Source organism: Pongo pygmaeus, chromosome 5, assembly GCF_028885625.2.
Source record: "Pongo pygmaeus isolate AG05252 chromosome 5, NHGRI_mPonPyg2-v2.0_pri, whole genome shotgun sequence".
Taxonomy (NCBI): domain Eukaryota; kingdom Metazoa; phylum Chordata; class Mammalia; order Primates; family Hominidae; genus Pongo; species Pongo pygmaeus.
Genome location: NC_072378.2, coordinates 109,001,239 through 109,026,987, shown reverse-complemented (window position 1 = coordinate 109,026,987; position 25,749 = coordinate 109,001,239). Strand labels below are relative to the sequence as shown.

General features: G+C 36.7%; 1 protein-coding gene and 1 non-coding gene across 2 annotated transcripts in view; both read left to right on the top strand.

The window, feature by feature from the left end:
• Positions 1-25,749, top strand: part of SESN1 (sestrin 1) — a 105,878-nt gene that overhangs the window by 15,475 nt on the left and 64,654 nt on the right. The gene's annotated exons all lie outside the window — the stretch shown is intronic.
• On the top strand, positions 19,617-19,722 carry LOC129039675 (U6 spliceosomal RNA). Its single transcript, XR_008503398.1, has one exon. It is a non-coding gene; the product is annotated as a U6 spliceosomal RNA (small nuclear RNA).

Genomic DNA, 25,749 nt, shown 5'->3' with positions numbered 1-25,749 from the left:
CCTTGTCAAGGAAGATGGAAAGTCTAACTGTTATACCTCATTAATGACAACTGCTTTTTTCTTAAATACTACATTAAAGCTTAGTTCATCTTCCTTAGGTGTTAAAGATTTAAACATATCTTGCATGATTGGGCGTGTATTGAATATCAGAGTACGAATATCAGACAATCCCTTTTGTTTCTTTTTTTTTTTTTCTTTCAGTTTAACACAGAAAAATTACTTTATAAGCAAAAATTTGACCCCAGGCTAGAATTGCATTTAGCCTTTCCACCAGGCAATGAGAATTTATCAGAAGTGTGTTTATTTTTATTCTCTTAGTGGTAATTATTCAGATAAAGAAGTATCCAATTCCAATCTACAATGGTCTTTGATGGCTCCCTCTTTGAATTTGGAAGTAGCTATATAGTAATATATGAAGATTCAGACCTTGAGATAAATATTCTTTCATTTCATACAATATACTCATATTATTTTAATTGGTCAGAATGAGACTAAATTATGATTAGTTCCTCTCTCTTGTTAAAATACAGAATTACAAGTTGTTATTTTTTTTCCTGAATCCCACAGCACCTCTATAGCAGACCTCCCTCTCCACCTAAGGCTGAAATAAATATGCTTTTTAAAGATAAGGTTAGAATTCATTTAAAATATTTCTTTATGTCTGACACTGTTTTGGCATTGTGGGGGATGTAAAAACAAAAGAAAACAACTATTGCCCTTAAGAATTTTGTAGTGAAAATCAAAGAACAAATTAAGACTGGCTAAAAATGTGAAATTTTATGGTACTGTGTTGACAACAGTGCAGCTGTTGGTGGGACAGTGCATCATACAGCCAGACTTTCTAGAGGGCAGTTTGAATATTAGTCCAAACCTTAAAAGTGTGTACATGTTAATATATTTATGATATAAATGTATTATCTATATGTCTTTTATATGCAAGTGGGTAATTAAATATCAAACAGCAGGGATTAAAAATATAAAGGATTATTATTTATATTTATATTTTATTTTGAGACAGTGTCTTACTCCATCACCCAGGCTGGAGCACAGCGGTGTGACTATAGCTCACTGCACCTTCAATCTCCTGGGTTCAAGTGATCCTCCCACCTCAGCCTCTTAAGTAGCTGGGACTACAGATGCGCACTACTGCACCCAGCCAATTTTTAAGTTTTTTGTAGAGACAGGGTCTCATTATGTTGCCTATGCTGGTCACAAACTTATTATAATTATTGAAAATTGTTTTAAAATGCATGTATAGGAAAAGAAATAAATATACAAATTTAAATAGAAAAGATAGCTTTAAAATGGTATATAAAACATTTATTTTTATAGAGAAGAGGGAAAAGTCAGGAAACTCTCATGCACCAAAATATTAACCATAGTTCTCTTTTAGAAATAGAGTTATTGGTGATTTAAATTTTTCTTTGAATAATGGTAATCATTAGTAATTAATTTTTGATATGACTTGTTTAATGAATTTTAAAAAATTAAAATCACTTAAATTTATTGAGTGCTTACCATATGGCATTGTGGTAAGCATTTTACATATAACATTTGCAGTGTTTCCATGGGTTACAGGTTTTGAGGAAAAGATCTTTCCCAAACAAAAGAGGTACACAAATATGCGTGAACCCACTCACTATAATGTTAGATGAAGTTTCTGATTTATTTAATCAAGGAAATGGGCACCTCCTAGGCATTCTCATTGAGAAGAAGTACTTGCAGCCACCTTAGTGCTCTTTCCTTGGACCCCAGGGTTCCCAAAGGTGGGGTGCAGCTGCTGGTGACACTGTCTGATCATGTGGGTCACACCAGATCTGCAAAACTCAGTTCATGCCATACTATTGTCTTTTTATATTTGGGGTTTACATTCATATTCTGGATGAGTTTACACAACTATCTGTGCACTTTCTCTGAAGTCTCATTTCCCTGCAATCTCCAATTTTATACCTACAACAATTCTGGGAGGTGAGTCTTAGATTTTATAGATGAGGAAACAGACCCAGAAAGATGAATTTAAATGGTGAATACTGGAGTCGAGAAGGCATGTCTGATTTCTAAGTCTCTGTTCTTAATCACTAGTCTATTTTCTTATAGTTTTTTGGTTTTTTTGTTTTTGCTTTTTACAGTGAGCATGTATTATTTTTGTATTGGAAAACAAAATCAATGGGGAAAAAGTATGTGAAATGTAGAGTGATACAGTACAGTCATGTGTCACATAATGACATTTCAGTCAACAACAGACTGCATATGCAATAGGGGTCCTATAAGATTATAATATATTTTTTCTGTACATTTTCTATGTTTAGATATGTTTAGATACAAAAATACTTATCGTTGTGTTAGAACTGCCTGCAGTATTCAGTCCAGCAACATGCTATAGAAGTTCGCAGCCTAGGAGCAATAGGCTCTACCATAAAGCCTAGGTGTGTAGTAGAGCCTAGGAGCAATAGGCTCTACCATAAAGCCTAGGTGTGTAGTAAAGTTTACCTGCTAGGTTTGTGTAAACACACACGGTGATTTTTACACAAAGATTAGATCACATAACAACACATTTCTCAGAATATATTTGTGTCATTAAGCGAAGCATGACTGTAATTCAGAGCAAGGAAAGATCAGGATGGGTTGGGATAATAAAGACAGCTTAATGGAGCAAATAAATTTTACTGTAATAATTAACTTTTATTCTCAGTTTGTCTGTCGTTTACACAAGTATACACTGCCTCTATCCCAAACATGCCTAAACCAAATCTCGGATGACTGGCTGGAAGTAATTAATGCTCTGTTGTTGTTTCCTGCAGACTAAGTTTTGGCCTCATTTTTATTTCCTTTTTGTGGCCCCCTTTTATCTTCCTTGCGCCATCTGTCAGTGCCTGTATGAACATATAACTATAACTTGTGTCAAAGCTCCTCACTACATTGATGGGCATTATAAGTAAAACAATTCCAATAAAACAAGTTTCCATAAAGTAATACTCTCATAATTTAAAGACTAAGACGGCCAAAAGAAGTTGTAAAATTTACATTAAAGAATTGAAATTTCCCTAGAATGTTACTATGCTTGACATTCAAACTCATACACTTATACTATATTGAAAACTTATTGAAAGAAAGTAGATTCTTATCAAGCAAATTAAACTTACAGCATAAACTAGGACTGATATTCAGCCAGTATGCATTGGCACAGCAGTACTTGTTAAAATACTGAACTATTTTCATACTAGTTGGTAAATAGTAAATAGAAGCTGCAAACCACAGTACAATTAATGATACATAATAAAGATGGATGATTTATCTTAGAAACCACACATGCACTTAGATTCCAAGCTGGTCTGGTCACTGAAGCATGGAACTAGGAAGTTTGCTCAAACATCATATTATTTATTTCAGATGTTGGGGAAAGTGCAGAAGCCCTTGGATGACAGAGAGAGACTATGCAGTGAACTGGAGAGGACCTAATCTGTAAAAGTGTCAGTCATGCCAAAGGGAGGAGCAGGGTCCAGGCTTAGGTGGTGACTGCAGAGGCTGCCACAAGCCGAGGAGAAAGACCCTCAGAGTCATTCCCTCTGGGGTCGGGGAGGGGGTGTTGAGGAGCTTTTATTTTTTTAACAACTGAATTAGTTTTTTATAGCCTCGTTACAAATTTGGTAGTTTGAAACAACACACAACTATTATTTCACAATTTCTGTGAATTAGGAATCTGCTTACACCTTAGCTGGGATCTCTGTTTCAGGGTCTCCTATAAAGCTGCAATTACAGTATCTGCCAGGGTCATGGTCTCATCTGAAGGCTCAAATTGGGAAGAGTTTTCATCCAAGTTCATTCAGATGATGTAAGATTCAGTTCCTTGCAGGCTGGTGGAATGAGGGCCTCAAGTTCTTAGTGATGTTAGCTGGAGGCCACCCTCAGTTCTTTGCCATATGGGCCTTTCCATTTGCTTCTTCAAAGGAAACGTGAGGAGCTAGAGAGAGTACTAGCCTGAGAAAGAGTGCCAGCAAGACAGAAATCACAGTCTTTTATAGCCTAATCTTGGAAAAAACATCCCATCACTTTTACCTTAATCACTTCATTAGAAACCAGCCAACTAGGTTTAGTCCATATTCAAGAGGAGCAGATTATAGAAAAGAGTGAATACCAGGAGGATCATTAGGAACCATTTTAAAAGCCATTGGGAACCATTACCCTAACAACCTATCTCCTGAAGCTAGGAGTTAGGAAAAGAGTCCTTCCTGCATACTATGAAGAGAGCTGTGATTTAGGGTATATGCTTAGAAACCTGATTAATGTCAGAATAGAGTGTGCTTCAGCTAGTGATGGTATGAGTCCAGTCTTGACTTCTTCCTACCTTTGCAACCATTCTCCAGGTAAAGGAGCCTCACACCAACCTGAACAATAGATGCTGTACCCCAGTGTCTGCACCCTCACTAGGGGGGGCCCACCAAGCCTCAGTGGGAGAGGCCTGCCTGGCTCTAGCAGCTTCTTCATCTTCCTCGTTCTTCTTCCTTTCCTCCATGACTCTTGTCAACCATTATTCCTGTGCAACTTTAGGAAATGTTTTACTTCCCATTCTTGGTACTAAAAGCACAACAGCATTTGTCCAAAAGGTAGGAAATGGCAGTCAGCTTTCTTTTCATCATTTGATAATTCTCTAGTGAGCTGTGAGTCAGATCTCTTCTGTGTCTATGATTTGAGGGGAAAGAGAATTAAAAGCAAATCCCAAAACTTTAATGAGCATTCTTAAATGAATAAGGAGTGAGATTAAATATTAAGCAAACCCAAATTTTATTCAGATCACCCAAACTCAAGTTGGTGTACTTTACTATCAATTTTGTGTTATCTGTAAGGAACAGATGAAATAATTTTATCTTTTTTCACTTCATCAACCATAATTCTTATGTATTTTGGCTATTGTAGAGCTACCCACAAATGATTACATAATTTATAGCAATTTATTTAAAAAATTTAACCCACTGAATACAATGTTGAGATGAGAGCTTTTCAATGACAGAGAAAGGTCTTGATTTTAGTAAAGAAATAAATTATCAATATTTATAATTTTCTCATTTCATTTTTAGCATCTTGGCCAAATGTTTTATTAAAATTAAACTATTTTTAATGTATATTTTAAATCTAGAAGGGGTATATACTTACATATATACACACATATATACAGTTATGTGTTGCTTAATGACAGATATATTCTGAGAAATGCATTGTTAGGCAATTACATAATTGTGCAAACATCATAGAATGTACTTACACAAACTTAGATGGTATAGCCTAACTACAGATCTAGGCAATTATTGCTCTTAGGCTACAAACCTCGATAGCACGTTACTGTATTGAATAGGCAATTGTAACACAGTGGTATTTGTGTTATCTAAACATAGAAAAGGCACAGTAAAAATGTTGGATAATTTTATGGGATGACCATAGTATATATGGTCCATTGTTGACCAAAATGTTACTATGTGACACATGACTGTATGTCCCAATACTAATAGCGGTTATCTCTCTTGGCAGTGGTTTATGCTTTTCTTAATTTTTCCAAAATGTCTATAATGGGTTAATCTATTATAATGAGACCAAACACGTGTCATTAAAAAGAAAATAAGTCAAAACACCACTTTCTATTCATAGAAGAGTGGCTTTTAAGGTAAGTATCACCTCGGTAAACTGTACTCTCTGAAATGTCTCTTCTAATATGGTATATACCAACTTTTAAAGCTGAGATTCTTTTATTTAGAAATAACTTCCTTTCAAACACCTTGGCCGTTAATGAAGAATATTTTTTCCTAATGAGTTTTGCATTTGTGGGTTTTTTCCCCTTTGTGTTTACACTGAATCAAAATTTACTCCTAATTCTCAGCGTGTAGCTTTTATGAGCACTAGATGGCACTCTTGCTCAACCAAAATCTAGTTTATTGACCATATTTTGGTGCTATGGGTCTTAGGAGAAGACGGGTTTGCAATGTCACAACACTTATGTTTTTAAAGGGGGGTTGGGGAAAAGAGAGCAAAGTTTCCAAGTTTAAATAGCCGAGCTTAATTGGTTTAGTTTTTCCATCTATTGAGAAAATAACCATATAATAACAACGATATCAGTCATTCATTTCACAAATATTTTTTGAGCACCTACTATCTTTAGTACTGGTCTAGGTACTCATATGCACTAAAGGGAAAAATAGATGAAAATCACTACCCTCGTAGAGTTTACATTCAAATGCTTGGATTTTTTTTTGCAGGTGCCACTTTAAACTCTGTACATGCATTCACCCATTTAATAAGAGGAGGCTGAGACACAAAGAGGTTATCTAATTTGCCCCTGTTCACCTAGCTAGTGCAGATGGCAGAGCAAGGATTCAAACTCAGACATTTGGTCTCCAGAGTTTATTCTGTTAATTTCAATACTATACTGCCTCTTGAAACTAAAAAAAAAAACAAAAAAACACTTTATTTTTGATTCTATTGAATGCAAATAATAAAAATTTACCTATTTATAATTTTTTCTAAATCTGCTTAATTCAAATATCTTTGCCATTTTTATTAAAAAAAATTGACTAAATAAAATGCCTGTATTTTTTGGTGATTCCGTAGTCAACTATCATGTTGCCTTAGCTCTCTTTCAAGTCACAAACACAGCTGGCCTTAAGTATCTATTTAAGCATCTTTATATTCCTATTTATTTTAAACTCCTTGAATTAGCCATGCAATAATTTGGATATGTTGTATTAAGAGCTCTACCACATTATGATTCAGTCATTGTATAATTAAACATGAGGCATCAAGAATCAAAAGTTACTGTTTTACTTGCCTGCTCTCTCCATTGTGTCATTTTACATTTTAGTAGTACTATGTTTTGTTTATTAAAAAAAGTAAAATCAACAATATACTATGAAGCTGAAAAATGATACAGAAGCCTAAATCATTTCTTAGTCTAGAGATGCATTTCATGGTTTTTAGAGGGCAGAAGGAACAAATTTACCTTTCTCTGAAAACTTGCGACTTGGGGAAATTATATGTGACTTAGGGAAATTACGCTTGTGTTTCTCAAGGATCGGAGTTGTATTCAACAACATACTTGTTGTAAACTACTGACTATAGAAGGGAAATCACCCACTATACAATAAAAATATTTATGGCTAATTCACACATAGATAACCTATCATTGAAACTTGCCTTTCAGGAAGCTGAAATAACTAATTCTTAACAGCTAGCTAGGTCCTTTTTCTTTTTTGCTGGAGAACTGTGTTAGAGGACAAAGCTGTATTTTTGAAATGCTAATAATTAAGAGTTAACTGTGTTTTAATTAAATTAAGTAATTAGTAAAAGAGGATCACTCCCTTCACCAGGGAGAAGAACGTTTTCAGAGCAGAGATTTATTTCGGAAGATGCTACAATGTAAGCATTCTCAAATTGAAGATTATTGCTATTTTAGGTGTCTGAACCCCTTAAGCTGCATGCAAAACTGTGTACTCACTTGCATTTTTCTTGGGAGAGAGCCCGTGTTTTATCAGATTTTCAAAGAGATTGTGATCTTAAAAGATTAAGAACCATTGCTAAAACGAGAGTGACCTGCTGCATGTTAAACTTATTTTCGTTAAACTTTAGAGAAAAATTGAAGTGATTGAAATTAGGGAGTTTTAAACCAACAAAGGGACATTTTTGTTGACTAAATGTTAGCTCGTGCCTCTGAGTCTGCTGAGTGAGTACAAGACACATTCTTGTAGTGTCTGGTGAATATTTGTACTTGAGTTTCTTATGATGCTGGTCTTAAACTGGCAGGCCCACACCTGACAGTTTACAGGTTAAAAGTTTAAGTCTGGCTTCCAGAATATGAAAACACAGGGAGCTCGGCTGAGCACAGCAGAGTTGCAGCCCTCATGTAACATGAACAGGAAATACATATTAACACAGAAATTGATCCTAGACTGCCAGGGTCCATATCCCGATTCTGCCTGTCTAACCTCGAGGAGGTTACTTACCATCTCTGAGCTTCAGTTTATCATCAGCAAAATGAAGATAAAAGAACCTTCATCTCTTTAAGGTACTTAGCGTTGTGACTGTCTTAGAACTTAGTATGGTTAAAAAAAAAAAAAAACAAAAACTATCTTTGTATATGCCTTAGTTATCTAAAATAGCACCTCTTCTTACCCTCTAGATCCTTATCTTGATTTATTTTTCTTCTTTGCCCCAAACACGACCTGAACTTGTTATTTACTTACATATTTATTCTGCCTGCCCTAGTAGGTTATAAGCTCTAGGAAGACTAAGACTTTTTCTTGTTCATTGCTGGACCCTCTAGGCCAATGCTATCACATACATTGTCCAATAAATGTTTGTTGAATGAATGAATAATGTTAGCTATTATTATTACTTGGCAGTTTCTACCCACCCTCCCTCCCATCTGTGTGGACTGGCTATAGCTTTTTCTCTTTATATGAGATGGGTAAACCAGGAGGAAAAACACCTTCCCTACCTGGCTAGCTGAAGTCATAGCTTCAAAAGGAATATTAATTTCTTATATGCTCTTACTACTCAAGGTGTAGCCTATGGGTCAGCAGCATCTGTATCACTTAGGGAAGATATTGGAAATGCAGAATCTCAAGCCTTACCCCAGTTCTACTGGATCAGACTTGAATCCCCAAATGGTTCTAATGAATGTTATAGTTTGAAAAATGCTATGTTGACCACTTTAAGAATTTTGGATTTTATCTTAACAGTAATACAGAACCACTAAAATCCTTTAGGTTGGAGATTACATTTTCAGATTTTTGATTTAAAGTGATTAACTTGTATTAGAAACAGTAGTTGTCTTTGGAAAAAGTAGCCATTGGCTGGGGACAGGAATGGGTCCAAGGCTTTTCACTGTATACCTTTTCATAAGCCCATTTCAACGTGGTGGGCCCTGGCCAGCAGGTGGCCTGTCTATGCTGTTCTCCCACCCCAATCCCACCCACCCCTACACTATGAAGGATAGACACCCTGCCCTCACATCAGCTGCTGCACACCCCACATACAGCTGCCTGTCCACTTTCTGAGCCTAAGGTTGCATACATGGGCCTTGTGTTCAGCCATAGGGAGGACAACCCATGTGTAGGCCCAGAGAGCTGGCTCAGCCCATTTGAGTAGAGATTCCTAGGGTTCCAAGTACCCGAAGCATAATCTGGGTGGGCACATACCCTAGTCCTGTGGACTTCATCTCTCAGAGGGGTGCAGCTGGAGGAGGTCCACAGCAGGCCCTCTAAAGTGTAGGGGCCCCACTGTCTGGGTCTCAGGGACTTAATGCTCTTTTGCACTTCCTACATTCAAATCATTTGAAAGTATTTTGTTCAATGTGAATCTGTTACCTACATTTAAAAAAATAAAATGGAACATTAAAATAAAATGGTGGTTCTTCTGTGGGGCATGGATAGGTACAACAAAGGAGGCATGAAGACCAGTTAAAGGGCTATTGCGGTGTTTCAGCAGTAGGTGATGTAATGCTTGGATTAGCGTGATAATAAGATGTGGTTTCATCACATTTTTTAAGTAATTCATTGCTATGTTTTTTAAGTTTCATAAGCTCAGTATTATTAATTTTCTTAAGAGTTTGTGGAGGCTGGGTGCAGTGACTCACAACTATAATCCCAGCACTTTAGAAGGCTGAGGCAGGAGGATTTCTTGAGGCCAGGAGTTTGAGACCAGCCTGGGAAACATAGTGAGACCCTCCATCTCAAAAAAATAAAATAAAAATTAGCTATGTGTCGTGGTACACGGCTGTGGTACTACCTACTTGGGATGCTGAGGTGGGAGGATCACTTGAACCCAGGAGTCCCAGGTAACAGTGAGCTATGATTGTATCACTGCACTCCAGTCTGGGTGGCAGAGCAAGACCCTGTCTTAAAAAAAAAAAAATTAAAGTTTGTGGGAATTAAGCTTTCTGGCCCATGAATATTTGAAGATGTTTTCACTTTTACCTCAGATTTTGTTACAGTTGATTCGAATATTAGGTTAAAATCATTTTCTCTCATAACTGTGAAGGCATTATTCCATTATTTTCTAGCATCTGGTGTTTATAATGAGAAGTCTTATGCCAGTCTCATTCTTATTCTTTTAGTATGGAACTTGTTTTTTTGTTTGTTTTTTTGTTTTATTTTACCCCTCTCTAGGAGCCTTGTTTTTCTTTTTTCCCCAACTTTTTTTTTAAACCTGTCAAATAGTTCAAAAAATAGTATGGAAAATACCATATACCCTTCACCTAAAGTCACGTATTGTTAACATTTTGCCACGATGGCCTTCTCTGTTTTTTTCTCTCCTTTTGTTCAACCTCTTGAAAGTTACAAACACTTCACCCCAAAATATTTTATCATGTTTTTCCTAAGAAGAAGGACATTCTGGGAACTTAAGATGCTTTTATTTATCTTTAGAGTTTGAAATTTTGGCTGGGCGTGGTGGCTCACACCTGTAATCCCAGCACTTTGGGAGGCCGAGGCAGGTGGATTACCTGAGGTCAGGAGTTCCAGACCAGCCTGGCCAACATGATGAAACCCCATCTCTACTAAAAATACAAAAAATTAGCTAGGCGTGGTGGCAGGTGCCTGTAATCCCAGCTACTCGGGAGGCAGAGGCAGGAGAATCACTTGAACCCAGGAGACGGAGGTTGCAGTGAGCCAGGATCGCACCACTGCACTTCAGCCTGGGCAATAAGAGTGAAGCTCTGCCTCAAAAAAAAAAAAACAGGAAATTTCATTGGTGTATGTCAGAATATGTTTCTCCCCCCTATGCTTGGGTCCTTTCAATATAAAGATTGAATCTCAAATTACTCTTCTATCATTTCTTTTGTTACTTCTCCTCTATTATCTTTCTTATGTCTGTCCTTTTTGACCAAAAGTTAAGTGTTAGACCTTCATCTTAACCTTTTTTCATATACCGTTTCTTTTTTTGTCTTTTTACTTTATGTCTTGGAGAGTTCCCTGAACTTATCTTCCAAATTACAAATTTGCCCTTCAGCCCGGTTCTGTTATTCAGTTTTTCTATCGACATGTTTATTTAGCAGCCATGTTTTTAACTTTCAATAACTCTTTTGTATTCTCAGATTGTTACTTTCTCTGAGCAACCAGTTCTTATATTATGAGTATTTTATTCTCTGAGGGTATCAATTAAATTTTTAATTAGTTTCTTTTTCTCCCTGCTGAATCAGCCAGGATCCTAGCAGAAAATGGATGGCACACTCAGCTGGGGTGACTAAAGAGAAAAAGGACTGTCTACAAAGGTGTATGCAGGGTTAAAAGAAACCAACAAGGGATGATGGGCATTTTGAACTAGTGACATCTGGAAGTCACTGTCCCCCCCAAACTTCAGGGCAAAGGTTGAGTGTAGTTACTGGAACTCAATGAGGTCTGCAGCTATAAGAGAAGCCTGCCTGCCTAACAGGAACTGTGGCCTTCATTAGAGGAATATACTGACTTCTGCCTTCAGAATAAATACCCTGACCTTCTTCTCCCTGTCCTCCAATTTGTTAGTGCCTCTCTATCATAAACCAAACAGTAAGAGTACTGTAATGATACAATCCATAGTGGTGAGCATTCTGAAGCACAAAACAGGGTAGAGTAGGGCAGATACATACTTTGCAGGGGCAAATAGAACATATCCACCTGTATAGTGTCTGTTTCATGCTGTTTAGGAAGACATTTTGATGAGTGGATTGAGGCTATGAAAAGAATAGTACTTGGGGCTGATCTGGTAGGATAAGGCAGCAGCAAAAATAAATTGCTCTTGTGAATAGTCAAGGTGAGTGCAGTTGAGAGTCCTGAGGAAGTGTGTATAGGATTTGAGGACTCAGAACTAAGAGATGGAAGAGGAAAGACCGGAGAGAGGGAGAGGTAATAACACAAAGCTATAGCCATAGGAATGAGGCTCTGCCGATGAAATGGATCCCTTTGAAGAGCTTAAATTCCTTTTTTGTTTCCTTTGAATTTGGAGAACAGTTGTCTTACTTAGCATTCAGTTTTAGGGAATTTTCTCTCCTATTTTTACTATCTTTTACCTCCAAAATGTCCATAAAAGACTTCTACCCTTGATGACTGCACATTAATGATGCTCTGTGGAGTGACAGCAGTGTGGGCACTGTGCAGGAGGGTGTTATGGGAGCTCAGGGAAGTTGGTCATGGTGTGGAGGAGCTGCAGTGACAGTGATACAATCCCTTTGTGCCCAGATAGACTGGAGACCTACAGATGGGGAGGGGAAGTTGTGGTGAGTGAGGAGGCATTGGGGTTCAAGCTGTTTTGTTGAACAGTAAGGGCTGGAGGATGGTGGGACATCCAGACTATAGGCTCTTGGAGTTATATACTCTTTTCCTCTTCAGAAAAGCAATCAGATTAAATTGTATTAGAATGAAAGGTGAAAAGCATACATTTTGAAAGTAGGCCTGTCTGAGGAAACATAATTGATTTTGTGAATATTGCACCAGAAGAACCAGGGCCAAGGAGATAGTAAGATGATGGTGGCGTTTTGCCTTTTTCGTCCAGATCTGAGAGTTTCTTTTGTATTCTGGCATCTGTTACTTCAAATGTGACTTAATTTGCTATACTGTAAGTCTTCATTGACACTTGACCCAGGCAAATCCATTTTTCTCTACATAGTCTCTCTGAAACTTTTAAGCTTAGCACTGTCTTTCACTATTGCAGCATGTTTCTTTTTGGGATGGTCACTATTTCTTCTCTTTTAAAAATAATATCCATTTATATCTGCTGGTTATTCAAGTGGTATGGGTGTGTCCACCATTTGAGGTATCTTCATGAGCCTCTTTTTTCTACTTCATATCACACATACCTGAAAACAGAAGACTACTGTTGACTTGTTTAGTTTCATCTTATTTTTATTAAAATTTAAATGCCATCACATGATCTCAGTGCTATGATACATGTCTGGATCTTGGTTACTTGAATTGGTCGATATTTCTTAAGGGAAATAGAGTAGACCCACATATAATTCCCATCTACTTTCTTTTTCATTTTATCCTAGAGGGATCCACATTCCTTCCTTACCCTAACTCACTGCAGGGAGACAAAGAGAAATAATAGCCTCTTCCCCTACTGCTCCAGTAAAAATTACAACAAATCATAGTGACTTTAAAAAAAAAAAAAGAAAGAAAGAAACAGCAAACCTTCGTGATTTAAAAATAAGCGAGCTTATGTTTTGCTTCTTCCCCTGTGAGGAAGCTACAGCAAAGGCTCTAGGGAAAGAGAGTTTGGTAGAAATCACAAATTTGTGTATTTTTGTTTTAGTTTACAGACATATTATTAAGCCAAAAATCAAGATACAGGATTTAACAAAGGCTTTTTATTACCTGTCCATATATGTATTAGTTGGAAATAATTAATTTGAATGTAGAACCAGGAACTGTTGTATTAGTTTAATAATTTTACCTTTCACTGAGTATGGATAGTATGATTCTTTTATCCCTCTTAAACTTGCCTCTTTTAAGATTTAAGGGGTGATCTTATTCTTAGTTTAGGCTCTTATCTTACATTAGATGAAAAGGAGTTCTAACTTTGTAAAATACCTTCAATGTATTGGTTTTAGATTCTAATTATAGATAGTATATTATAATAGAGAAAAGGTATAGTAATAATTTCAATATTTTAAAGTAATATTAAAGTAATTTAATATTTTAAAGAAAATAATTTTTTTGTATTTTAATAAGGGGTCAGTATTTTAAGACACCAAGAATATTACAGTCACATATGTCAGAAAGACAAATGTGTGATCCAGGGTCTTTTCTATACCTGAACACACATTTATCTAATTTTTTGGTCTGCAACCTTGTCCTTATTACAATGGCCCAATATCTTGCTTTTCTTTTTTTGTTTTTTAATCCTCTAGTCATATTGTTACACATTTGAAGCTATTTAAGAAAGGAAAATGACTCTGCTTCAGAGTTTCCTCCCTATGTCTTCATGATCAAATAGAAAGGAATGTGTGAGAGGGACAATCAGGTGATTTTTAAAACCAAGTGAATTTATATTTTAGTTATTTCAATCACAGTGAATTGTTACTTTTTTTAATATTGGAAAAATAAAAAGAAACAAATCTCTGAAAATTGAATGAGTAAATGGAAACAGGAAAAGAAGAAACTAAATAACAATAGTTATTCTTATAAATCTGAGAAGCATCATAATAATAGTATTAAGGGAAAATAATATTTTTTTATAAACCTGTAAGAACACTGATAGTGATAATGATTCTCAAATACGCCTATAGTTAAGGAAAATATATGCTTATAGAGGTTATGATAATAGATGTGAAAATGGGAAATAATAGGAATAGAGAACTGAAAAGAGTTAATGGGCTATTAAATTCGGGAACTTAAGGAGAGAGGGATTGAAAATAAGGCAAAATTTTGCAATTCAAATAGCACAATTTCTTATGTGACAGGTAACCTATGTTACATACTTGATGAGGAAAACAAGAGGACACAGAACTATTCTTGATAACTTTTTAAAATTGTCACAGTATGTAATATGAAGACATTTAGGCAACTAGAGGGTGTAGAAAGTAAAACAGAGGACTGGTTATTGTTGCTGTTGTTGCTGTTTTGCCTCTGTTACATATGTAGAGATTGCTAAATTGTTACTAGTTTATCACCTCACAGATTTTGCCAATCTGAAAGTATATTCTCAGCGATATAGACTTGTTTATACTTCATATACTCTATGCTTGCTATCCCTCCCTCGCTCCCTCCCTCCCTTCCTTCCTTCATCTCTCCCTCTCTCTCCCACCCACCCTCCGTCTTTCCCTCTCCCCCACCCCACTCTCTCTTCTCTTCTCTTCTCTCCTCTCCTCTCCTCTCTTCTCTTCTTTCATTTGATATTTTTTATGTCCCATGTTTTGATTTAGTGATTGATGATGAACTGTGGTTTTCAGATCTTCGTTTTGTTCTAAAGCACACACTGTCCTAAATCATTTTCTATTTTGGTGTTAATTAGTACATCATTGGGCAGAGTATTGTCTAGGTAGCTGAATCCATGATGCTTTGGAGCTAAATACACTATTTTCCATTATAGCCTGATATGTGGACTAGGTCACCTTTAGATTTATTGACTCTGAGCTAACTCTGGAGTCATCTATAAACCTTTATTTATCATCTTGGCATATAATCAAGAACATAAGGGTATAGCTATTTGAGGATTTGAATGATCATAGCCTGTAGGAAAAAAAGGGGGCAGTGGGGGAAATTCTATAAGTTGACAGATATCAATCAAGCCAGTTTAGCGACAAGGCTAAATACTAGTTCACTAAGATTCTAAGACTATTTCATGATGATTTTACCATTCATTGTTGATTTCCATGTCATGAATTTCAGTTCTTTAGATCCAAAATTGTATAAGTGGCTTAATTTTATTTTTTCTATTTAATTCAGCATTGATATGGGTAAAGTAAAAGGCTACAAGTTGGGGTAAAATAAATGAAAATCTAACTTTTTTTAGTTGTTTGGCTTTTTTCTTTTTTTAAAAAAGGATAACTATTTTCAGACATTTTTAGGTACCAGACAACTTGTAGAAGGCATTTTTCTTCTTTTGAAATGGGTTAACTTCACAATATAAAATGAATAGCTTTATATGTAAATGGTTAAAACTCCCCTGGTGAGGAATTTATAGATTGAGTAGAAAGACAATCAAATTAAAAGATGGTAATGCAAGACGTATCTGAATCAAAGTATCATCAAAAGCTTAAAAGCAAAAGGATCAGCAAGGGTACATAGGAAAATGCAAAGGGGAAACAGCAGTAATCACAGCATTAATCTCAGAGAAGACCTCAGGATTCAAGGATTAGGCAAAACTCATCTTCATTGGCAAGATAGGGAGTTCTCAGTTGGGATGAGCAGACAGTTCCCCAGCTGTGGTTCCCTAAATTTTGATTGCTCTGTCTGCATGAACATTTCCACATCATCTCTATCCCCTCTGGTCCCATCACTGTAGTTGAGTTGCCTACTGGGTATGGCTCATGGAAAATTTGGGGCAAGTCATTGGTCTATGCAGCCTACTGGCCTTGCCTGCAAACCCCTGCCCAAGGGCAGGCTTCCTCTCTTTTCTCATGTGCTCCCTCCCACCACCCCACCCTCCTACTTATTTCTCTTCAAACAGTTATACCTGAGCCTATGTTGGCAGTTTCCTTCTCCTCTTCTATCTAATATAGAGGTGTGTCTCTACCCTGGCTGACAGACATATTCGTGCTCCCCTCTCAGGCCAGAAGCCTGCTCAACCTCTACAGGGTGACTCCTGGGACTCAGACAAGGCAGTGACCAAGGGCTGTTTCTCTCTGCAGGAAGGCTGTATTACCCATTCGTTTGGTGTACTTTCAGACATCTCGTTCTCCCTGAGACCAACTATGAAGTGTGTTTCAAACTTTGTAGATGCAGTTGTATATTTACCTTCATACAGCAGTCCCACCTTATCTGTGGTTTCACTTTCCTCGCTTTCACTTACCAGCAGTACAGTATAATGAGGTATTTTGAGAGAGAGAGAGGCCACATTCACATAATCTTTATTATAGTATATTACTATAATTATTCTATTTTATTGTTACTTAGTGTTTTTAATTTCTTACTGGGCCTAATTTCTAAATTAAACTTTATCATAGCTATGTATGTATAAGAGCACACACCATCTTAAAATTTTTATATATGACTTCTCATAGTGTTTTCGTTAAAGATAAATGTTTTTACGTGGCCTCACATAATTTATCATCCAAACTGGGACACTGTGAGAGAAGGGATTACACCAAGTCAACAGGAGTAAGCCAAGTTGAATAGTCAGCCTCCCTGCAAGGCCCTCCGTGGTCTGGCTGCTGACCTTGGCAGCCTCATCTTGCAATGTGCTCTTCCTCGCTCTGTGTGCCTCAGACTCACAGGCCCTCTTTGCTTACTGCTTACTTTTGCTCAAAAGCCTTTGACATGCTTTTTCCTCTACCTGGACAGAGCTTCGCTTCTGCTCTCTTATTCACCTAATAAACTCCCCTTGTTCGTTTTTCAGATTTCTCTCAATTCTAACTTCCTCAAGAATGCCTTCCAGGCTGGGCATGGTGGCTCATGCCTGTAGTCACAGCTACCTGGGAGGCTGAGGCAGGAGGATCACTTGAGACTAGGAGTTCAAGGCTGCAGTGAGCCGTGACTGTACCACTGCACTCTAGTCTGGGTGACAGAGTAAGACCCTGTCTTTTAAAAAGAAAGCCTTCTAGGCCTTCCGTAACTTGATCCATTCTCTCATTATTCCTCAGAGCCCTATCTTTTATCATGTTTAGATAATTCTTAGATTAATTTCTGTCCTCCACTAAAGTGAGGTTTAATGTGGGTAGAGACCATATCAGGGTTTTCTCATCATTTATTTTTTCATCACTCATTAGGCGCATAGTAAAAACTAAATAAATATTTGTTAGATTAATTAATTTTTTTTTGAGACAGTGTCTCGCTCTGTTGCCCAGGCTGGAGTGCAGTGGTGTGCTCTCAGCTCACTGCAACCTCTGCCTCCTGGGCTCAAGCCATCTTCCCACCTCAGCCCCCCGAGGAGCTAGGACTACAGGTGTATGCCACCATGCCTGGCTAATTTTTGTATTTTTAGTAGAGACAGGGTTTCACCATGTTGCCCAGGCCGGTCGCGAACTCCTGACCTCAAGCAGTCCACCCACTTCCATCTCCCAGAGTGCTGGGATTACAGGTATGAGCCACCTCACCCAGCAGGTTAATTAATTTAAAAGAGGAAGATGAAGATCAAGTTTATTGCATATCCCAAAATATTTAGGTAGAATTAATTCTGATACATCCCCTTTAATTTTTGCTTAAAATACATGGTATATTTTAAAATTATAACTGAAACTGTTCAAAATTTTAAATTTTTATTTTACATGTTATACACAAATAGAAAATATCTAAACATTAAATTTGTTTAAAAAAATTTTTTGGTCAAGGCTGTTTTTTTCTTAGATAGCATGCCTATTATTTAGGTTTAATACATGGAATCAGATGTGGTTTCACAGATATCTATATTAGTACATTGTTCTTTTTTCCTAAGGGAAATATAAAATTAGGAGTAACTTATTGTTGCTTTAATTTTAGATTATGTACATTTTAAAGTCAGATATACAACTGAGTTATGAATAATATGTGTGAGATATTTCAAAAAGTAAAATGCATTTTTAAAGAAATTGTTAACTTTCTGAGTAACAATTTAATCACAAATTAAATCAGGGTTCATATACATGTATTGATTTAACCATTTAAATGTATTTGATTTGAAATTGGTCTGTCCTGATGCAAGGATTCGGAGGGGAGAATAGAAAGAGCAGTGGATACTTTTCCTGGAGACATTGAAAGTTGCCTGGCATAAATTTAACACAGAGAGAAGGAAGATTATGTCATTATTCCTGATTCCCTTGGTCGTTCGTCTTGTGGAGAACAATTGCTACATTCCAGTAACAAGTTTTCTGAGGCTTACTAATAGCTCCGTGACACGTTAAGTACTGATCTCATTTAATTATAATTTAAGTGAGATTAAATTATTCTATGTAGTTAAAGTAGAATCAAGCATCCTACAGATGCTGCACTAATTATAGTTATTGATGGCCTACTTTTTCTGACCTAAAAAGGTAAATGAGGGAGGGAATTGTCTTTGCCTTTGAGGAATTTTCCCTCTAAAATAGATTAGTTCACTGTCATTGCTGTTTATTTTCACCTAACACTTTTCTAGAATCTTCATAAAACTGCACAGTACTGAACTAATCAATAGAAAAGGCAGATGAATATTCTCCCAAAGGAAAAAAGGCTTGGCAGGTCAAATCAAGCATGTCAGATCTCTCTTCCCACTCCCAATTAGAAATTGTAAAGTTTTATAAACAGGTGCTTTAAGCAAAAGATGGGATCTGTGGATCAGGAATACATACACAAGACACTAATTTTAAAAGCTATTACATTTCTTAAAATACTTATCTAAAAATTCTCCTTTTAAATTTTTTAGAATCTATTCTAGAAAAAAAACTCAAATTATCCTTTGTTAATGTTTTATTTAGTGGTGTGGCTTTTTCCACAGATTAGATTGTTTACTCCTTAACATTAAATATGTGTGTGTGTGTACGTGTATGTACACGTGTGTTTGTCTTTTTTGTTGTTTGTTATTGTTTATTAATGTATGATTAACAGAGGCCTAGCTTTGGTGCTTTCAGGCTGAGAACTAAAGGGATGATTTGTAGAAAACCAAAGTAGGTCAAAGAATACCATGGTGTAGCAAAGGGGAAGTCCCTGCGTTTAGTCACATTGTCTTGCCTCTGGTGGAGTTCACTTTCATTGTTATAGTCTAGGCCTGTCTTCCTGTGAGTGGAAGAAATCGTCAAATTGCAGAAAAGTCTTGGGAATATTATCATAAGTAACTTTTTAAAACAATATGTTGTTGTAAGTTATTGGGAGGGCCGGTAGGGGCAGCAAAGGAAAAATAAAAAGTAGAACTGAATTTATCCCTAAATTAATTTCACAGATCAAAAGCAAAAATATGCATGAATATGACAGCTTCTCTAAGTATGATGTAAGGAGTACTGTGTGGGTCTCTGTGGGATGGGAACTAGCATTTCAAATTTTGCCCGCCTTGTGCTTGCTTCAGCAGCACATATGCCAAAGTTGGAATGATACAGAGAAAATTAGCATGCCCCTGCACAAGAATGACATGCAAATTTGTAAAGTGTTCCATATTTTAAAAATAAAAATACAAACAAAATTTTGCCCCCTTATTCTGCTTTTTCATATATAGCCATTATGGAAGTGACCATGTTTTGAAATCAAGGAGCTATTCCAGGCTTTAGCAATCCATGTCATGTTAGTTCTGAAAATATGCAACTGAATAAACATTAAAAGCAAACCTACTGATCATTGCAGTAGCAACTATCACACTTTTATGAAACACCATTTTGTGTCTGCTTGGCTATGATTATGCAGTACTATTAGAACCCAGGAATGTACTCTGGCTAGCTTCAAAAATCTTAGACTGTTTTTTACATCTCAAAGTTAAAATGAATTTCTCTTAAAATTAAATTTTAAGAAATAGCTTCCTCAGGTTGGTTAAATGTTAAGAAGTTATCTGTAAATTATATATGTGTGTGTGTATGTGTATGTATCTATATATGAAGTGATATATATGGAGTTACATAAATTTTGAAAAACATTTTAAATTTGGTGTTTCCTCAAATATAGTATTTGAGGAATACTGAAATATTCCTCAAATATAGTATTTGTTTCCTCAAATATAATATTGATATTTTGGATTATGTTATCTCTTACAGCAGAAGGTTTATTCTCTGACTAAATTTCCTTTCTTTAGGTACCCCACCACCACCCACCCTTTATAAGGGCAAGACATCTGTGAGAATATTAAGCCTTTTAGCTCAGAGTTTCACTGAAGTTATTTTCTATTCTTGTATTTGCCAAGAATTGCTGACAACTTAAAAAGCTATCATACAAGTGAACACCAGTTGCCTAGATTGTTTGATGATTTTGGTCAAGTGTGGATCGGGATTTCTTGTCATTTTTCTTCCTCTTCTGGGGCTGCATTGCTTCTATCTCTGAGCAATTGTACACTTGGAAAGAAAAAACAAAGCAGGGTCACTAAATCTAAATTACTTTTACTTCTGTGCCAAATGAAACTTTTCTTCTGTTATGTGTTACAATGTTTGGCATCTTTTGGCATCTAGAGAGAGAGAAGCAGTTAGGAGGAGAATGTGGGATTGTTTAGGAGAGATTTTTCTGAGCTGAACTCTCACTTTTTCTGTACAGTCACGCATCACCTAATGATGGACATACGTTCTGAAAAATGTCATTAGGCAATTTTGTCATTGGGCAAACATCACAGAGTGTACTTACACAAACCTAGATGGTATAGCCTACTGCACACCTAGGCTATATGGTATAACCTAGTATTCCTAGGCTACAAACCTGTATAGCATGTTACTATACTGAGTACACACTGGCAGTTGTAACACAATGGTAATTATTTGTATATCTAAATATATCTAAGCCTGGGCAACATGGTAAAACCCCGTCTCTACAAAAATACAAAAATTAGTCCTGTGTGGTGGTGTGTGCCTGTAGGTCCAGCTACTTGGGAGGCTGAGGTGGGAGGATCACTTGAACTCAGGAGGTCAAGGCTGTGGTGAGCTGTGATCGTGCCACTGCACTCCAGCCTAGGCAACAGAGCGAGGCCCTGCCTCAAAAAATTAATTAATTAATTAATTAATTAATATATCTAAACATAGAAAAGGTATAGTAAAAAGAAGTTACTGTACAATATTAGGGGACCCTGTTGTATATGCAGTACATCATTGACTGAAACATCATTATGTGTTACATGATTGAACCTCATCTAGAGACAACCAGTTCCTTCTCTTGGGCTGAAACATGTTCCTGGAATTCATATGATAAAGCAGGTTATCATCAAGAGAAACTCATTTTCCTATGGATTATATGATCCAGCAGCTTGGAATACATTTCTGAATTCTTTGTGTTTTGGGGTGTAGCTGAATGAAGTTTTTAGTATGTCAAAGGGAGACATGTTTTAAGAAGTAGGCATTCTATTGAAAGTATTGTAATTGCTTGCTGAATGAAGGGGATAATCTTTGCCACTGCCTTTAAATACTAGGAGTTCCTGCAGGACAGCCTGAATATTTTTTCTGGATCATTAAATGAACAACTGGGTCCCAGAAGATAAGAGAAGTATGAACTTCTGAGCAGAGGTAGATTCTTGAATAAGAGGAACCTTTCTTTAGAAACAGTAATTGAATTTTGGGAATTGTTGAGTATGTCAGTCTGGAATGTGTTTTGCTGCAAATAACAAAAAGCCCTACTATGTAGTATAAACAGATAGGGGTCTGCCTCCACAAGAAGTCTTAATTAGGCAGTCCAGAGCTGGTGTGATGTTCAACTACATTAATAAAAGCCCTCTGCCATCCTTAGAATGTGATTTGTATCAAGGTTGTAAAAAGGCTGTTGTACCTTCAGGTATCACTATATTTCTGGCATCTATTGTTGTGTAACAAAATTACCCTAAAACATATCAGATTAAAACAATAAATATTAATTATCTCACATAGTTTCTGAGGGTTGAAAATTCAGGAATGGCTCAGCTGGGAGGTTCTGGCTCAGGGTCCCTTATGAGGTTGCAGTCAAGATACCAGCTGGGGCTGCAGTCCTCTGAAGGCTTGTTTGAGCTGGAGATCTCCTTTCTAAACTAACTCACATGACTGTCAGCAGGAGAATTCAGTTCCTTACTATAGGGATCTCTCTACAGGGTTCAAGGCATGGCAGTGGTCTTCTCTCAGAGTAAATGATCTGAGAGAGTGGGGAGGGTCTAGATTGTGTGTGTCAGGGGAGGGAGAGGACAGATGGAGACAAGAACAAGATGGAAGTTGCAATGTCTTTTATAACCTAATCTTGGAAGTGAGCTATCACTCCTGCCATATTCTTTGGTCACAGAACCCTGATACAGTATGGGAAGGGACTATACAGGATGTAGTCCCTTCAGGAGGCGGGCATCCTTGGGAGACATCATGTAAGCTGCCTCCTACACATCACAAATATGTACTACACAGTGAGAAGGAAAGGAAAGAGACAGTGCTAGCAGACTTCTGTTTGTATCTCACTGGTGATAACTGTGTAACATAGCTTCTCAAGGGAGGCTGGGAAGTCAAATGTTTAACTTTCATAGCCTCTGTAGTAGAGACAGGCAGAAGGAAGTTGGAAATGGAACTTGGGTTAGCCTACTGTCCATTTTCTGCCACTACCAGGGCATTTGATGACAGTGACTACTTTTAATTTGCCTGTATTGCCTGTTCGTAGAGTTAATGATGCATCTTGTAGGAGATTAGGAGTAGCCCAGAAAATTGCTTTTTGTTGTTATTTTTCCAAGACAAAGTCTTGCTCTGTCACCCAGGCTAGAGTGCAGTGACACGATTATGGCTCACAGCAGCCTCAACCTCCTAGGCACAGGTTATCCTCCTGTCTCAGCCTCCCAAGTAGCTGGGAAAGGTGTACGCGACCATGCCTCGCTAATTTTTAAATTATTTGTAAAGATGAGGTCTCCCTATGTTGCTCAGGCTGGTCTCAAACTCCTGGACTCAAGCAATCTTCCTGCCTTGGCCTCCCAAAGTGTTGGGATTACAGGCATGAGCCACTGCACCCGGTGAAAATTACTTTTTTTAAAGTGTGGTGGTTTCTCTAGTTGTTTTAGAAATAAAGTTCTCACTGGCACCTAGCTAACAGAAATAGCTTAAATTGTGAATCATAAGTAGTTTGTTGTAAGGAAATTTTAGCTTACTTTCTCCTTTGTATTCTTCTACATTTGTTTGCATAAAATATTTAGGCTGTAAAAATTCTGAAATCTAAAACTATACCCAATGCCAGTTTTCAAATCTAAAGAGAAAAATTCTTCCCAACCACAAACATATTGAGTAACTACCATATATCATGGACAATTAGTATAGATATTACACAATTTTTGGAAATTTAAAAATAATCTCTGTTAGGCACTATTTTACTCTTAGTGATAATTTTATTTGTAATGGTTACTAGACTTTTGCGAACCATATTGTTGATTGAAATAACCATTCTGGTTTTCTTTTTTTTTTTTTTGAGGTGGAGTCTCGCTCTGTTGCCCAGGCTGGAGTGCAGTGGCACGATCTAGACTCACTGCAACCTCCGCCTCCTAGGTTCAAGCAGTTCTCTGTCTCAGCCTACCGAGTAGCTGGGATTACAGGCGCCTGCCACCACACCCGGCTAATTTTTTGGTATTTTTAGTAGAGACAGGGTTTCACCGTCTTGGCCGGGCTGATCTTGAACTCCTGGCCTCGTGATCCACCCACCTCAGCCCCCCACAGGGCTGGGATTACAGGCATGAGCCACTGCGCCCAGCCACCATTCTGTTTATTATATATTCTTTCATTAGTTAATACCAAAGTACATTTCTGAAAAATACCACACAACTTGAAAACAAGAAAGTAGGGTCTGAAAAACTAGGGACCCAAGAAGGATTGGAGAGGAAAGTGAAGGGAGTTAGATGCAAAAAATAAATTGAAGGGAGATAAGGAGCAGGGTTATCCTACCCTCCCTTTCCTCTTTTCACCCAGGGACCAGGTAGAAAGAGGATTCTGTCTTCAGGAAGGAGAAGCACATAGCTATTAGCAGGTAGAGGTGAGGATTAGAACCTTGTGTGAGCAGATGTCATGCCTCAAAAATGTATCCATATGTTTTGGACAAAAGGCTGGTTCCATAAATATACTGAAACAACTGTTCACCTTCTTGGAGAAAAGTATGAAGTTTGGACCTACCTCATACTAACAAATAGAGCTGCTATTTAATTTGACCTTAAGTTAGGGAAGGTCTTTTAAAGCATAAAAGCAAGGGAAGAAAGCTTTAATGGAAAAGATAGTTTTGATTGCATAAAAATTAAGTACATCAAAAAGTACCTTAAATTTAAAATATAAACCACAAGTTGGAAAAATGAGTTGTATCATGTATGAAAAAGGTTAATATTCTTAATGTACAAAGAAGCTCATAAAATCATAAGAAAAAGCAAAAGACAAAAATAGAAAAATGAATGTTGTAAATAAAAATTTTGAACAAGTGTGCCAAAAAGCTCAACTTTACAATGACAGAAGAAATTTTTTGAGAGACTATTATTTTTTTTGTGCCTACTGTCTTAGTAGATTGTCTTTCAGGAGATAATGCTCATGTAGGTCAGGATGTTATAAAATGAGCTTTCTTATACACTGCTTATAGACATGTAAATTGGCGTAACATAATTTTATCTTTTTATCAGTAATTCCACTTAGGGCAAAAATAATATTTCTTTGTAATAGAGCTCTAAAGGAATTCGTTACTGTATTTTTTAAGGATTATAAAAAATCGGGTATAAAAATATCTTTTCACCTTTAGACTGTATCACTCTCTTCTGTTAAACCAAAGAAATTAATGAACTTGTTTTTTCCTTCCTCTTACCTCCTATTTTTGTTAGTCAAGTTATTATTTTAATATTCTTAAGATTTATGGCATTTAAGTTCTATTCCATCATCATAACTTTCAGAGTTAGTCTTAGTTTCTATATTTAAGTAAATTTGTTTTTCATCATTGGTATGAATAATCGGCAGAAAATTAAATTGACAATTACTTAGATCTATGTTCAGGGAATTTTTCCCAGATCCCCCCCCCCAAAAAAAATTAAGAAAAAACGAAAAGAAATGTCTTGCCAATAATATTAAAAATATTTTTTAAATTGACAAGGGAAAAACTGGGGAAAGAAGTAATTCCAAAATAAAGATGAAAACTACTAAAATTGCACAAAATAAAGGTAATTGCCCAGACCCAGAAGGCAAACCCAAGCCTCTGTTAAATTTGTCTACATTTGGTTTATTTTAAAGGGTATTTAAAAGCTACCACTTTTAAAATTCCTGAAGTATGCATGCTTATTAATACAGATATGATAGGTCCTAGAAAATATTTTCAAAACTGAGCTAGTGTTCATCCTTCTAGTTCTTGCTTCACGAGATCCAACCTTTATGAATTTTCTTTCCCTTAAGTGTTTGAATTTCAAATAAAAGCAGTGAAAGCATCTAATGCCTTCTCATTGCATTTAGGAATGCCGGAGTCCTTCATGTGGCCCATGAGGGCTTTCACTGGCCCAGCCTCATCTCCCAATCTCATCTCCTTATTTCCCATTGCTCTCTGTGTCCTTACTTAG